At 39.0% G+C, this 15,468-nt stretch overlaps 1 protein-coding gene across 5 annotated transcripts in view; it reads left to right on the top strand.

Moving 5' to 3' along the window:
• LOC122535915 (protein eva-1) overlaps window positions 1-15,468 on the top strand; it is a 332,052-nt gene that overhangs the window by 76,432 nt on the left and 240,152 nt on the right. For 4 of the 5 annotated variants that reach the window (XM_043667835.1, XM_043667833.1, XM_043667834.1 and 1 more), the window contains exon 2: window positions 3,578-3,758. The exons of the other annotated variant lie outside the window; for it this stretch is intronic. The gene's annotated coding sequence lies outside the window, so the exon portion shown is untranslated. The remainder of the gene's footprint in view (window positions 1-3,577; window positions 3,759-15,468) is intronic. 5 annotated transcript variants of the gene reach the window in all.

The raw sequence follows: 15,468 nt of genomic DNA, 5'->3' as shown, positions 1-15,468 counted from the left end.
GGCTCGCCGCGTTTTTCGTGGTATTAATTTGTAATTCAAGCAAACAGCGCACGCAGGAAACGTCGAGCTTCGTCGATGATTGCATGAATTTTTGAGAAACACTTGAGCAAACTTTTCGTTCTCGTATCGCCGAGGGAGTTGAGGCTTTTGCCTTCCTTGGTTTTCTAATTGCACTTTTCAATCGCAGATGGAGAAAATTCTTCTCTGATTCTTTGAACAACGGGTATATTGTAGGAATAGCGTTAAAAGTACTATAGTACTATAGGTTGTTGCTAGGAAGATTCTTATGAATTTTATTTTATTTATCGAAGAAAGATATTAAAGATACATCGAGAAACGCTTTAACTAAAGTTTGCACAATCGTAGTATTATAAATATCGAAAATTTCGTTAAAAAAGAGTTCACTATACGAAGAAAGCTTTTACGTTGTGATTTCTCATTATGAACGTAATCCTTCAGTTAAGATTAAAAGAGGAGGTTTAAGCGCAAAAGAGATTTACTATGGAAAGAAAGCTTTTTGCGTTGTGATTTCTCATTATAAATGCAGTCTTTCAGTTGAGATTAAATTTCCAGTTTAGAAAATATTATAGCAAATATTTGAGAAAAATCACGCACAGAATGTGAATCAACGATCGAATTTTTCCTTTGTCAATTATTGCTCGTTTATACGTTTGCCCCGCGCTTCGTTGCGCCGCCGTAACTTTTTTTCAGTAAGCTTTCCACCCATTTTCTTTCTGTTTTGTTTCCTTTCCTCCCGGTTTTCCCATTCAGACGTCCTATTTCTTTTTCATTCGATATAGTTTATTGCCAAAACCGAGCGGGAACAATCGCAAGCATGGAAACGCAGCGGCTCACGGAACACGGAAAACTAATAGCGCCTTTTTTCCCTCCCCCCATCGAAAGGCAAACGAAATCAGATTAAATCGACCTTTTTGCCGTTCTTGCTGCGCACCGTGGCTATTTACCGACCTCTCCATCGACGTGGATTTTGGTAAATAACCGTATCGCGTTCTAGCTTTTCCACTCCTTGATCCGCCATTCTCCACCATTTTCCACGTATTTTTCGAGCGCGAAATCTTCTTGCTTCTCTCTCTCTTTCTGTCTGTCGCTTAGAAATTATCTAATTACCAGTAACTTCGGAAAATTCGAGCGAATGTTCATTTGGCTCGAAACGAACGAACCTCCACGTTTTCCATGTTAAATAAAAATCTGGAATCACACTATCTTGGTTTGTAAACCGAAATTTTCACTTTAACTAAATTGCAAGATCTTTGTATTTGGATTGGATTCTCGCGCCGTGAATTTGCAAATCGAAAGAGGCACCAGTTTATTTTCACGTTCGTGTTCAGTTTGTTTTCGTGGAATGGATAGAAATTTATTCACTTCGGTTGCGTATGTCATATTTATCGAGAACACGTTTTCATGGGGCGTTAGAAATATTGGTTGCTTGTTTTATGGGGTCATCCGGTGTCTAGCGAAGTCTTCGTCTTATCGTTTCGTCGGAAATTTATGACCATTCAATCCGTAAGCCTTTGAGTTCCAGTAAGCTTTTACTACTATAGTTCTATCATTGTTCTTATCTCTGTAAAATGAGTTTTTAACACATACACTTATCGTAGTTTAACCTTAATTATCTCTGAACTCTTGTTTCATCGTATTATGGAATTACCTTTTTAAATTTCTGTTCCTAGAAAAACTTTATTACGTAATAAATCTACCACTACGTGCAAGTGTACGTGTAATATTCCAACCAGCAGTTTAAAAAATTTTTTTAACCTCGAAATTGATACTGCTGGTGCATCAGTACAGATGTAGATAAATAAAAAATTGCCCCAAGTAATTTACTAACGTAACTTTCTAAAAGTTTCTTTAATCCTCTTCGTTGCTCAGTATATTTCTCCTATAATGTAACTGATTTTCCAAAAGTTTCCCTAGAATTTCCATAGAATTTTCGATGGAACATGTGCTTGAACACTGACAAAAATTTAAAATCACAGAGTAGATACAGTACTCGAAATTCACCGCCGAGCTAAATGATCACCTGATTAAAACACAGCCGAGTGCGAGTTAACATAAGTCAGCTAATTATACCGTGCAATTAAACAACGATCAGCCTTACCCAACGATATCAGCGTTATATATCGAAAAGCCTGGCAGAAAATTGCTTTTCGCGTCATTTGGCTCGGATTGCACGCGCGTCCTTTCGCGTCTCATTTCGCATACAAAGCGGCGGGGCAATGTAATTTCGAATGGTAATTTTGTTGAATTCGCGTGGAAGGGGAACGGGAGTAGTAGAAAAGACGGAGAAAGGAAGCGGTTTACAGGGGAGTTATTTGTCAAACATCGAGGCAAGTTCAACGCATGGTCCTTGTTCGGCGAAAGCATTTCGTCAGTTTCAGCATTTTTCGCTGCTTTTCGGGAGGACTTCAAAGGGGAATACTTCTTACTGGTCTTTGCAGTCGTCTGAGCGTGCATATTTGTGAAAATAGCTAGTCCTCTTCGTTGCGTTCTCCGACGATGCAAAAGAGTTGCTCGACTTTCAGATCCCTTTGCGAAAGAAGCAGACGCGCGAGAAGTGGAGAGATTGAAATTTTTGTCTAACGAGAGGGGCAAGGTTTCGGCAGACTTGAAATCACCTTGGTTCGTTTTGTTTCAGACGCTTTAGAGACAGCGTCGCTTCGTCGGATGTCGTGGTATTGCGAAAATGCAATGTTTTCATTTCATTTTTGGAAATATGGTTGAAATTTGAAAATTGTTTCGCGTATCAACTTTACATACTGAAATTTTCCAATAACGAGCAATCTAATAATTTGTATATTGCTTTATTGTTCACACCATGGAATTTTTAGAATTACTCCTTTGTCAATTTCGAAATGATTGAAATGATCAAGTAACTCATCATTTGAAGCAATGATATTATTCCAAATTATATATATATTTTTTTTATTAACGATATTAAAAATTGCATAATCTGAAAGTTATTTTAGGTGTGCAAGTTGTGAATGTGAATTATAAATAAATTTCATATATCATATGTAGTTACCTGTGAAATTTATTTATAATTCACATTGCTCGAAATGTAGTTGTTTCTTGTTTTAACTTCAAGCAGAATTTGTCGAATAAAATGTTATCGTTTCCGGCTGGCTTCGTAGCCAGCAGAGAAAACTTTCACCATAGCTTTCCCATTTGTGCGTGTTTTTATTGCTCGAAGATTATTCGCATGTTATTTTGTAACGTTTTTCATAAATTTTTACAAAATACACGCTGTCTCTTCCACATCCTTTTCAAGTGTGCGTTGTTTCGCGTATGCGTTTCCATTCAGTTTCAGAATTTTTCACAAATAGATTTCGTTTTCTCTCGTTGACGGATATATTTTTTTATATGTCGCATAAAAAATTGCTCGAAATAGAATTCTACGTTTCTCTCTGTAGTGTAGTTAGTTCTCCAGAGCGATCATGTTTAACTCTGTTGTTTGTTTCTTTTTTTTTTTTAATTATTTGATCTGCGATATTGACTGTTTTCTATTTCGCACAAATACACCGAATCTATAATAATACAATATTTTTATAATTTGCAGAGTTTCAACAATCTTCGTACGTTCAGTGGGATTGAAGTCACGAATGTTCAGCTTTTCATCGATGTATTAATAAAGTGGCAACGTGAATTCACTGAGAGAATTTCAAATTGCTATGGCAACGCACACGTGTTCACTGTTCCTTTGAGCCTATTAGCGAGCTACGTATACAAACATCCATCAGGTTAGTCGTCTATTTTTAACAAGACTAGAATTTTGGTGCGAAGTACGATATTTATATCAGATTTACTTTTTGGCAAATTTTCATATATTCTTCCAAAGCGGCTCAACGATTTTTATATAAATAAGACTAAGATCAACATTTTATTCCAGAGACTATGAATTGATATAATTGTGGTGGACCAAAATTATTGAGACACCTGCTGGCATATTTGTCGTTAGTTTTATTCTACAGTCATTTTATTATTTTTAAATTACGCTCGCAGCTTATTTTAAATTAAATTAGAATTTGTTAAATTTCTTTCGTACAGGTGTGGCTAATGCCATCTCTCCAAACACACTGACTACTTCCGGCTATAAATCAATCCAACTTTGCACCAAAATTCCCTAAATTAGTTTAAAACTGTTCTCTCTATTTTTCAGTTATTTCATTAATTCACCGGCTGCGTATTTTAAGTTAAATTAGAATTAAAATCGCACGAGCGTGGCCAATATTATCTTTTCGAATACACTGACTAATTATGATTGATCAGAAATCGATTCAACTTTGCACCAAAATTCCCTGAATTTGTCTAAAAATTCCTTCCGCGAGAGAGCTTTTATTTCTTAGTCATTTCATTAATTCACTCGCAGCGTATTTTAAATTGAATTAAAATTTGTTAAGCTCCTTTCGCGCAAGTGTTACCTCTTCAAACACACTGATCACTTTCGGTTAAAAATCGATTCAACTTTGCACCAAAAAATCCCCTAAATTCGTCTAAAAATGTTCTCTCGGCGAGATAGTGGAGTACTTTCGCGGATGAAGCGTATACATCGCGGAATGGTTAAATTCTCGAAGCGAAGGTAACGGCTCTCCCTAAGACTTTCGAGCACGAGCGTAATATCCTCCGTGTTTCGCGCTGCTTCGCGTTTCCGGTAGAATCCAATAAAACAAACTGATTACCAAGCGCTTTTAAGGCGAAATGGAATTTCGCGCGTGTCCCCCGTGATTCATTATACGCTTCTGTCGACGCTTCTGCCGACAGAATTTCATCATCGCGGAGCGTCGTCGTTAAGTCGACGCATCCCTCGAACCCACCGACGTGAATTTTATTCCCGCGGTCGAAGACGAAATTCGGGACAAACTTCGGAAATATTCCATCCTTTTAAGAGTTGGTTCTTCCGATTCGCGAAAAGGAGAGCGAAAAGGGGGAAGGAAGGGGACGTAGTTTCGACGAAAGGACAGAGCGATTCTTCAAGTACAATTTCCAGAAGAGGAAAATGCATTAGGATTGCTTTTCGGGAAACCGCGTTTCACTTTGTAGTCAGGGATCTGGATTAGAAGCTTTTTCCACCGTCTCCTCGCTTTCATTCGATCTTCTCTTCTTCTTCTTTTTTTTTTTTTTCAAGCTTTTGAATATTTCTTTAAGCGTCAGTCTCTCTTTTATGAGCTTCTCGTTTTACAAAATAAGAAAAAAAAAAGTTTCTTAGCAGAGTCTTTTAGATACTTCAGAATATGATTTATTGTAGATTGATAAAATTGTGTTAATCTACCTACCTTGAATGACTAGTGAACTTATTAAATAACTAATTTCTTTGTTAATGTTTCCCTCGATATTAAAATATGAGAGAGAAGTGAAAGGTGAAAGAAGCTTCCGAAAAATTAATACAGTTCTCTGAAATTGTGAACGAAGAAAATCGTGCAGCAGTTGCCATTTATTTTATAAGAATATCTAAATAATTGCGACCGAATCGATCATTAAATCTAGAGTTATCATATGATTTCATGTCTACGTCATATTATCGGCGCTATTTTCATTACGTTGCAGCATCGTATCGACAATCACATCAGGATTAAAGTTGGCGTGTACGTGCAGGACGGCGTTAAAACGAATTTCCTTTCGAATCGAAAGTTGACGGAAGGTGGATATTTCTGGAATGAATCACGGCGGTTCAATGGCCCCCGCGAAATTTGGCAGGGCTCGGAATTTAAACATAGACCGATCCGGCACCGCGTCGTGGCCGAAGTTTATTAATCATTCATCCGGTAATTTGATTAGCTCGAAAGACATCTCGCCTTTCCGGCGGTTAATTAAAGCCCCGAACGACCGAAACGGTCTAAGTAGATAAACTTTTTCATTAAATATTCATCCGCGTGTTTCCCGAGCGAAAGCGGCTGCGAGATCCCGTTCGTTTGTCACCTTTCTCGTCGAAATTCTCGCGAAACTTTCCGCGGCTACGTTTTTCTTTCTGCTTCCGCCCGTAGCGTTCCACCCGTTTCCGCTTTTGTTCGTGCAAATAGGAAGAAAGGGGAGGAAAGTAAATGATCTACGTTCGCTCTGGATCATCATTGTTTCGTGTATTCTACGAAGGCGAATATTGTATCGAGACGTCGGACCTGTAAATTGAATTAAATTGATTGCAGTTAAATTTTTATTTTTAAGTTTGACTCGCAGCGAATATCGGTAACTATCATAGTACAAGAAAACATGCTAACTTGATCGGAATATCGATTGATTCTGACGAAGTTTTCTACCATTAAAAAATTAAGTAAGTGAAATTTTGTAACGTGACAATTGTATAACTGTCGATAAAAAAGAGTTGAAATCGTTCAATTTTTGTATTTCACGTGTCTTCTTTTTTTCATTCTCTTGTTGCTTTAATGTTTCATCTGAATTTTTACTCCCATCTACACTGGGAAACGTAATAACAGCCGACTGTTTGAGTATCGAACTGACGTGTGTTTAATCATTCGTATTGTTCACGGAGAATTTAACTTTAAAGCTCATTCACGTACGAGGCACAAGCGAGCCGTTCATTGATAATTATATTTGACGAACAATTATTTGCGTTCCACGTTTTGCTATTCGTTGATATTCTATTCTTGTTATGGCCAATGATTATTACCTTACATTCTCTATTTGACGTAACCAAACAATACGTTCGAAAAAGAATGAGATTTAAAATTATCGCTGACTCTGACGCGATATCCGCGTTTAATGGAAAAATATCCTGTATCGTATTATTTCGTCGTTTTATTTCGTTAATTACGTATTTTGTATTACGTTCTGTTTTATATCAATATCAATATCATTGAAATAGAGAAATCAGAACAATTGATTTGCATTCTACATTTTTACTTGAGACGAAACCTCGTTCAATTGACAAATGGAAATTTTAATCAATCATAATCGTTTAATCTTCTGTTATAAAATTTAATCTCCTGTGTAAGGTAGACTTTGCGTAATAATGGCTTTAGCTAGAGATTGCTATCATATATACTTATCCTTTCAATATCACGCTATAGAGGATCATGATATTGCATTGTGTACGTTGTAGGTATTACATAATTTTCGTAGATACCACGAATTTATGGGAAATTTCATAATTTAGTACCTATGCAAAATATTTCTGATAATCTATCCAAAGTATCTTCTGGCTCACAGTATCGAGCAAATCTATTTCTCATTTCCAGAACCATTTTCCCTCCCTTCATTAAGATCCATTTATATTGCAAATTTCCTCCATGTAATCTTTCTCGAGATTAATAATGTCCGAATAATACAGTAAGATCTGACATGAATAAAAAATATATAATATATCTAAAAAAGAAAAGCAGATTTTCACGCATTTCGAAAATTATTTTTCGAAAATTATCCCTACTCCTGTTCCTGTTAATTTTATAATTATTTAATTAGTATCGGCATAGATATTTATTCAAATAAGTTTAATTATTTCGACTAGTTTCCAGCCACGGAACCGCCCACACGTCGCCCGCCACCATGAATTCACGTCTCGCCCCTAAATCACCCGAAACGAGAAGTCAATCCGCACCCTGTTCATTCACCCTATCTGTCGGTACACAGAGATCAATTCTTCCTAACGATTGGCAACCAGTAGTCAATAACTAGGCCGATCCCCTCCCGGTCGTTTAACACGAAACGGACGAAAGGAGGCAGATTCGCCATTAAATCGGTTGCAAATAAGGGGCGCGCCTCCGTTTGATCGCGTGTCGTCATTCGAAGGGTAGATTAACGGGCGTTGGGTACGTTCAATCAGTTTGCGGCAATCTAGACGTACGAATAAGCGATGTAGGCGAGAGTCATCGGTTTCGTTTCACCTTTTCCGCGTGTTCACCTCGTCTGGTCAGTGCTCTTTCATCCCTTCCGCCGGGCCGCACCCTGTGCATCAACTAATTACCTCGTATCTTAACCGCGCCCCCTCGAATAATTTTCTAACTTTTGCCAGACAGACACGAATTACAACAATGGATTCTTCCTTGCCACCTTGCTTCGATTAAGCACTTCGATTTTCTTCCTTTTTGTTTCTTTTGTTTGAGATAAAGATGGACAAAGGGGGTTGGGTTGGGTTTGGGGAGAAGTGACGAACAGAACGACGAAAGAGATCTGTTTATAGAGCCTCTGAATATTTATTGTCATTAGACGATGGATGCAAATTTATGTTCTTTGTGAATATAATTTTAAAAGTGTGTTAGAAATTAATTTTTAGGGGCTAAATGTTTCAACGGTAATTTATGATTGTGTACGTTCTGCGAATTTTTCGTAAATGCGTGAACATCTATTGTGTAATTGTAATCAATACATTAGTTTGTAATAAATATTTTGCATATTTCTGTGTGTTTTTGATAATAATGCTTGTTTAAAATTGTAGGAACTAAAATACTAAGCAAGAAACCAACTTAGGCTGTGAATATATAATTTATATACTTGTGGAAAACATGTACAAGCGTTTAAACGTGTTTGAACAATCTTAATAACGAATTTTGCCGCTTCTTTTTCACTTTGCTAAGTTTTTCGAAAATTTGGAATTTTAAATTCCAAGTATCTCTACAATTCCAAACTACTGATAATCCGAAAATCCTGATTGCGATTGTATATTAGATTGTGCCCAGATCTTTCCGACCGCTACCTCGGTATTCTCCCCTTGGTTTTATCCATCTAACAGTATCATAGACCTCACATTCTCTCGTAGATTTAAAGCCGTCCTTAATACTCTCATTTCGCCGCTCCTCGTAATTCCCTTGCTTTCCAACGTTACTTGTCTCCTTCATTCTCTTTTAATGCGTACTACCAACCGGAAAAATAAAAACATCATCCGATCCAACGGAGCTTTAACAATACCTTCCTCTCTCGTTATTCTTTGCTTAGAGCGTGTAATCTGGGATAAGTATTTATCGTAGCATTTGCACGATAACCGATCAAATCCAAGTAAATTCGATTTCACTTGTCACTTGACAGCGCTTTGACATTGGTTACAAGAAATTGTGTTTGTCGTAACAATTGCACGACAAATCCGATCAAATCCAAGTACATTCGAACAAAAATTTAACATCACGCGAATTCACCACGAATATGAACGAGAGTTTTCCAACTTTATCGATTTTGTAAATTGAACACGAATTTAGAAATTTCATAATTGGGAGGAGTCTTTCGAAAATTCCCGATGAATCTCTGAATCCGTGCTGGGATCCCCACCCACCGCGATACATTTACATTTCCAATTCGTCCTTATTCAACGTTCGATTCTTACCCTTAATTAAAACTTCGCCGGGAAGTTGTCGAAGAAATCCAGCCCCCGGGACGAATTATTAGCTCGTACGCGCCGCTTATCGGATCTCATTTCAATTCCAATTCACTTGGCCGCGTTTTTTCCATTCTCTCCTCGTCCTTGCCGAAGACTTCGCCGTGGACTTCGAACCAATTTGAAAACCCCGTTGAACGTTGAACGTTCCTCCTCCGAGATCAGTCGATCGTACGATATTTAATCACGGGGAATTCGTCGTCAGTGCAACGATTATCCATTCGACGTTTAGGCGGCGAGGGGAGAAAAAAAAAAAGAAAGAAAAAATCGAATAAAATTAAACGCACGCCGGAATGGCTCCCGCGAGAAAACGGGACTCTTTGAAAAGGGGGGAGGGGTGGTTGAACAAGGCTTGTCACGCGTCCCGCGTCTGTTGCCCACGGGAAATACGCGTATCGAGTTTCCTCCTGGAAGTAACATTTCCGTCCGCGGATGTTCGACGTCTGGTAAAAAGCAGCCGGGTTAAATGGTATCTGTCGCCGACACCCTCCCAACGGGGGGTAGCTTCCTTCTGTTTGCTGAAATTCTACCCTCGGCGGCGCGCGAGTATTTTCGAAAAGGGGACCGTGCGCGCGTTGATTGGCGCGTTCTGTTGCCACGAGGGCTTGCCCTGCCTTCCCTGGCTTTGTTTCGGCGAAGTAGAGGATGCCGTGGTACAGAGGTTGCTGTACAAGTAGAGAGAGGTATTAGCGGATGTTTTGTTGTAGCGTAGTAGTGTATATATATATATATATATATATGTATGTATGTATGTACGGGCAACAACGAAGGCGTTTTCCGACGCGGCGTGCATCCGCTGAATTCCGGGCTATTGGTTATTTAATGCTTTAATGAATTTCGAGGATGCTGGTTATTTCGTGTTTCGCTGGCAGCCAGCGATGTTTAATCAAACGTGGCATGGTCGAAGACGAAGTATCTCATCACCACTGTTGTGAAAGTGGTGCGATCCGGAATAATTCTATCCAGCGTCGAGAGATACGCCGAATCGCGAAAAATGGAATTTAAAGGGAACTATTTCTCTGCCGATGTTATAAATTCACTCGATGAAATAGTTACGCGGTGTTCCCGAGGAATCGTGAAACATTTCAAATTCCACGTAAGTCTACGAAAATTGTAATAAAATACTTGCTGAAAGTTTCCTGCCGCATGCACAAACTGTCAATGATGAAGCAAGTGTTTCGAAGCGAGGAACCAAAAGAACCTCCCATTCGAATGATTGAAAATTGAATGAAGGAGACGTATTTGCGAACGACAATGGAGCAGGAAACGAGATTACTTATAAATCCGGCAGTCATCATCTCGGCAAAAACCGAGGAACGTTGCAACTACAAAGAGTCCAGCGCTTCACTTTGGCCGGTAAAGTGAGTTTAACGAGATACAACGCCACTTAACACTCCTCGGGACGGTTGTTTCTCAGAGTTATCCGACCGGAACAACTTTCCCGGGGAGGGGAGGGCTGGGGAGCGCGCGGGATTTAGCGGAATACAGAGGGATTTTAATTATACGCGTTCAGCCGCGGTACGAAGAACCGATCAAAGAGGGAGGGGAAAAAAAAGAGGAGGAGGCGAGTAAAAACGTAGGGCGTAGGGATGGAAAGAAAACGGATGGGAAGTAAGCAGGCAAAAGAGAGGCTCGTTTGGAAAAAATAAAAGAGAGCAAATCAAAAAATAAAAGTAAGAGAAGGAAGAAGAAGTGGAGAGAGAGAGAGGGAGAGAGAAAGAAAGAGAGAAAGAGAAAAAAAGCAACGATGTATTTGCGAATCTCGTTAGCCGGCCAGAGCTGCTACGGCACTGGCAGTTTCCCTTAATCAGCGCGGAAACGTTTCGCGATCGTATTCGAACGCTGCAAATCGCTCGAGCAAATATTTCAGAATCACCTGTAATGCCGTTCGTTATCGAAAAAAGAAGAGTGTGTGTGTGTGTGTGTGTGTGTGTGTGTGTGTGTGTGAGAGAGAGAGAAGGGGTGAAAAAGGAAGGAGTAAAACTGCGCTGCTGTGTAGCTGTAAGGGCTGTAGGCAACGTAGGGAAGCAAACGAGCGAAGAGAGAACGAAAGGAGAGAGTAAGGAGGGAACTCGAGCGCGAGGAAATGAACAAAGCGTGAAAAGGAGGGAGAAGGGCTTGGCAGTGGGACAGAAGGGACGACACAAAGTCGAGCAAAGAGCGGAGAAACTAGAGGAGGAAAAAGGCAAAGCACGAGAGAGAGAGAGAGAGAGAGAGAGAACGTTGTACCGATGACGGAAAAGTTGAAAACGTTTTCATCTAACGACGTGATCGTATAGCATTCGTCTCACGTTCATCGATCCACGTCTGCTTCATTCCGGGGACGAGTCGCGGCGGAATCGTTAACCAGCGCGTGAGAATTACACGAGTCGCTTCGTCGATGAACCTTTAAGATGACCAACGCTCCCCGATCGTATCAATCGGATTTCCCGCCCGAGTACCCTTTTCTTCTCTCTCTTTCTCAGTCAACGAGCTTTCCGGAGACTCGTGCAATTCTGAAACTCTTTTGCCAAGATTGCGTCCCGATCGTCCGTGTTTCGACTTTTGCGAAATTAATATGAAAAACTCGCACCGGATCTGATGCATTATACAAACATCTGTAGTTCTTGCAGAGAAACAGATTTTATATATACAGCGGAGTGAGCTTAATTGTTTCTCAACTGTACATCGTCGTTGAAAAGCATTTTGAAATTTCTATCCAAAAATAATATCGATCGTTTGGAATTGATAGTGAAGATACGAGTATCTTTGTAACTCAATGTAACTATTATCGTTATCTTATCGTGTCTTTAAAGAAAAGGATTTATTTTCTTGCATTATCGAGTGAAAATGAAAAATAACATACGCTGCATCACTCGCAAATATCCCACCGAACACAAAATACGAACTTGGAATTTATAACAAGAAAAAAGAGTCAACTGCGCGTATCCTTTCTTCCAACTATTTCTCTTTGAAATTTGAAGAATTCCAATGATAAAAATACGAATCCAATTAGACAGCATCTGGATTTTGCGAGTACCAATTTATATGTCCATCCTTGCGAGATCTCTAGCTACTCTGTCTCTCTGGGAGAAATTTTTATACGTTCGGGCGAAGCAACATTTCAACGAGAAACCAACAGACTCTCGTTGGAGTTGCTGTTCGACCGGCGGAAACGAGGTGGATATAAATCGCGCAAGAACGTCTCGGCCATAGGGATCGCAGCTGTAGAGAACTATAGCGTGGTTTTCGGCAGCGCAAACAGGTTCAACCGCTTTTTGACCCGTTATCTTGCTCACGTTCGTAATTGTTCGTGGCATGGAACGGTTTTTGCGATTCCCTATTTTCCATCGATCAAGGAGAAATATATCAGAGTAAGGGAAACGTTTAACGAGAAATATAGCCCTCGCTTTCTCTCTCCCATCCCTTTTTTGTTGTTCTTTTAATTGAGAACTCAGTCACGGGGGACGTTGTTTGCGCAAACTTTCGTTCCGTTTCTCGCGAAAATAGAGATTGGAGAAGTTGGAATTGAACGTGGATTTTTATCAAACGAATTTTCGTTGAATATATATATATATATATATATATATATATATATATATATATATATATCTGACGTATAGGAGCTGGAAGGAATTGAAGACATTCGATGAATTCTGGATGAAAGATATGTTTAGGCGAACTTACGTTTGCAACGAGAGAAGCGTACGATGCATACGAATTGAACTAAAGAAACAAATAATAACGAATAATAAGTAATATTAAAAAAGAGAAAGACTTAAATTAAATGAAATTACTAAAAAATAAAAACCTCTGAGAGAAGATATTAAAGGAATGGAACGATTAAAATTTTAAGAGAAAAAATATTGTAATAAATGAGAGGAAGTATACACATTTTTCGCACTAAAAAATATTTCACCATGGATTAGTTTCAGAAGAGAAAGAGATAATAATAATAAAGAGATAAAAATAAAATAAAAATAACAGACAACGTCGAACTTAATTTTTACCAATTTGATTTCTCAATCGTTTCAATTGTTTCAATCGCTCGTTCGATGCATTGAGCTTCAAGGAAACTGCTTCGGCAGAGATCGGAAAACTTTCGAACGCAGGAACGTAAATGAGAAATTTCTGTAATCTCGTCTCTCGTGCAATATTTCTCGCGAAGTTGCAACTGGAGGGTCGAACACGTGTAAACGCAATTTCCCGCCGTTGCCTAAGTGTTTTCTAAAATCCTGGATTCTCGCGCGGCACGGTGGAAATGCAACAGGAGGGAAAAGTGGGAGGGTTTCGCAAGCGTGTCGACGACGAGGGAAAGGTGGAAGTACGATGGGGAATTTATGAAAATCAGCGTGCCCTGAACGACGCGTGGAATCGTCGAAGGAAAATCGCGCGGACGAAGAGAGAGAGAGAGAGAGAGAGAGAGAGAGAGAGAGAGAGAGAGAGACAGTTTCGACGCAGTGGCGCGATTCCAACGTTGAAACCGTTGTTCCACTTTTGGAAAATGGATCCGATGCCGAGCAGCTTTGTCTTGCAAAATGGCGTACCCGCTGGATGCAGCGTGCGACAACGAGCGCCTTTTAACAAGCGTTGTTTCCATATCAACGTTCGAAAATATTTTCCTCTTCCTCGGAGAATAATGATAGAAACGTTGTCTCGACTGTTGGATTGATCTTTTTTCTACCGCCATCGTGTAAAAATGCTTTGTCAAGTTAAACAAGTGTAAAACTTGGCGTAATTTCATCACATCGTAAAAGGGATAACAATTAACAGTGAATACGAAGAGATAAGGAATAATAGTATTGATGAAACAAAGATTCGGAATGAAAATACGGGAAATGTAAGTTCGTCAAAATGCACAGAATGCAACTGTGTGGCCAGAAATGTATAGATATAAACTTCTGAGAAAGTATCCAAAGTCGTGTATTCATTATGACGGTCAAAGATTGCAACAGATCTCTATTTAAATTCTGTTTATTCAGCCGCGTTCCTGTGATGATACAAATTTGCATAAATAGGACAAGAGTTTGTATTTATTTCTCGAACTTCGTTGGCAACGAACTTTATTAGGTGCTTGTTAATTTAAACAGCGTTTACCGATGTAATTAGATCACAAATGAACAAAAATCGTCTGTATATTGTTACTCATTCCAGCGATTGAAAACTCCAAGGGAGCTGGATTATTTTTTCTTGAAATAATCTTATTTCATCACAAAGGTAATTGCAGTTTCTATCAAGAGTTTTACAAAGGAACTTTTCGTAGGAGCTACACTTCACGTCACAGCTATTTCGTTTCTTTATTCGCTGGCTAATTAATTAACACCTCGCAAGACTGCTTTGAATAATTCAGGTTGTTTTTAGCCTGCTCTTGCGATGTTTAGTTTTTGCGATACTAACTCGATATTTACATATTTGCACACGTAGCAAATAGAGGTAGCTACGTGTTCGTAATATTTAAATATATTTGAGAATGAAAATCGTTTAGTTTCAAATGTATTAAATTTCCTACGATTTACGTATGAAAATATTGCCGTTATATATATTTGTGTATGTTTTATATACTTGCATTATTTATTACACGCAATTTATTGAATTGTACATTGAAGTGTACAATTTCCTTCTGATACTTTTATTTTCTAATAATTTATTAATACTACTTTTATATGTCTTTTTATTACAACCAAAGATAAAGAATTCCATTCAAATTTTCCAAACACAGTCATTGAACAATCTTTCTCTAAGTTCTTTCACTGTGTACGTGTCCAGTATTGTATCAAATATACCAGACAAGAACCCAAAAAATTGAAATTAAATGTAACCTTCTCCTGGCAAGTTGCTCACTCGTGTCTCTCATAATCCGAAATCTGCAAGTAACGAGGGTTGAGGGCCGACGAATTGCCGAGCAAGATGAAAAGTTCCTGGCTGTATAAAGTGAGATACAAAACGATTCTCTTAGTAGTTGGTCGACATACAATCGGCCGAGGGATCTTGAGAGCGAATTTGACGAGCGTCGCTCCGGGAGAAATGAATTCTCTTTCGACTGGTTCGGCGGCAAGCCGAATAAGGAATTTAATCGTCAACGTCGGGCCAAGAATCGTCGACGGTCGAGGCGGAGCCGAGCGGTAGAAACTTTTATTTGTTTGCTGCGAACGAGC

Source organism: Frieseomelitta varia, unplaced genomic scaffold (assembly GCF_011392965.1).
Source record: "Frieseomelitta varia isolate USP_RPSP 00005682 unplaced genomic scaffold, Fvar_1.2 scaffold_787, whole genome shotgun sequence".
In the NCBI taxonomy this organism is placed as follows: Eukaryota; Metazoa; Arthropoda; class Insecta; order Hymenoptera; family Apidae; genus Frieseomelitta; species Frieseomelitta varia.
Note: the sequence above shows the minus strand (reverse complement) of the source record. Positions and strands in the feature narration are given on the sequence as shown.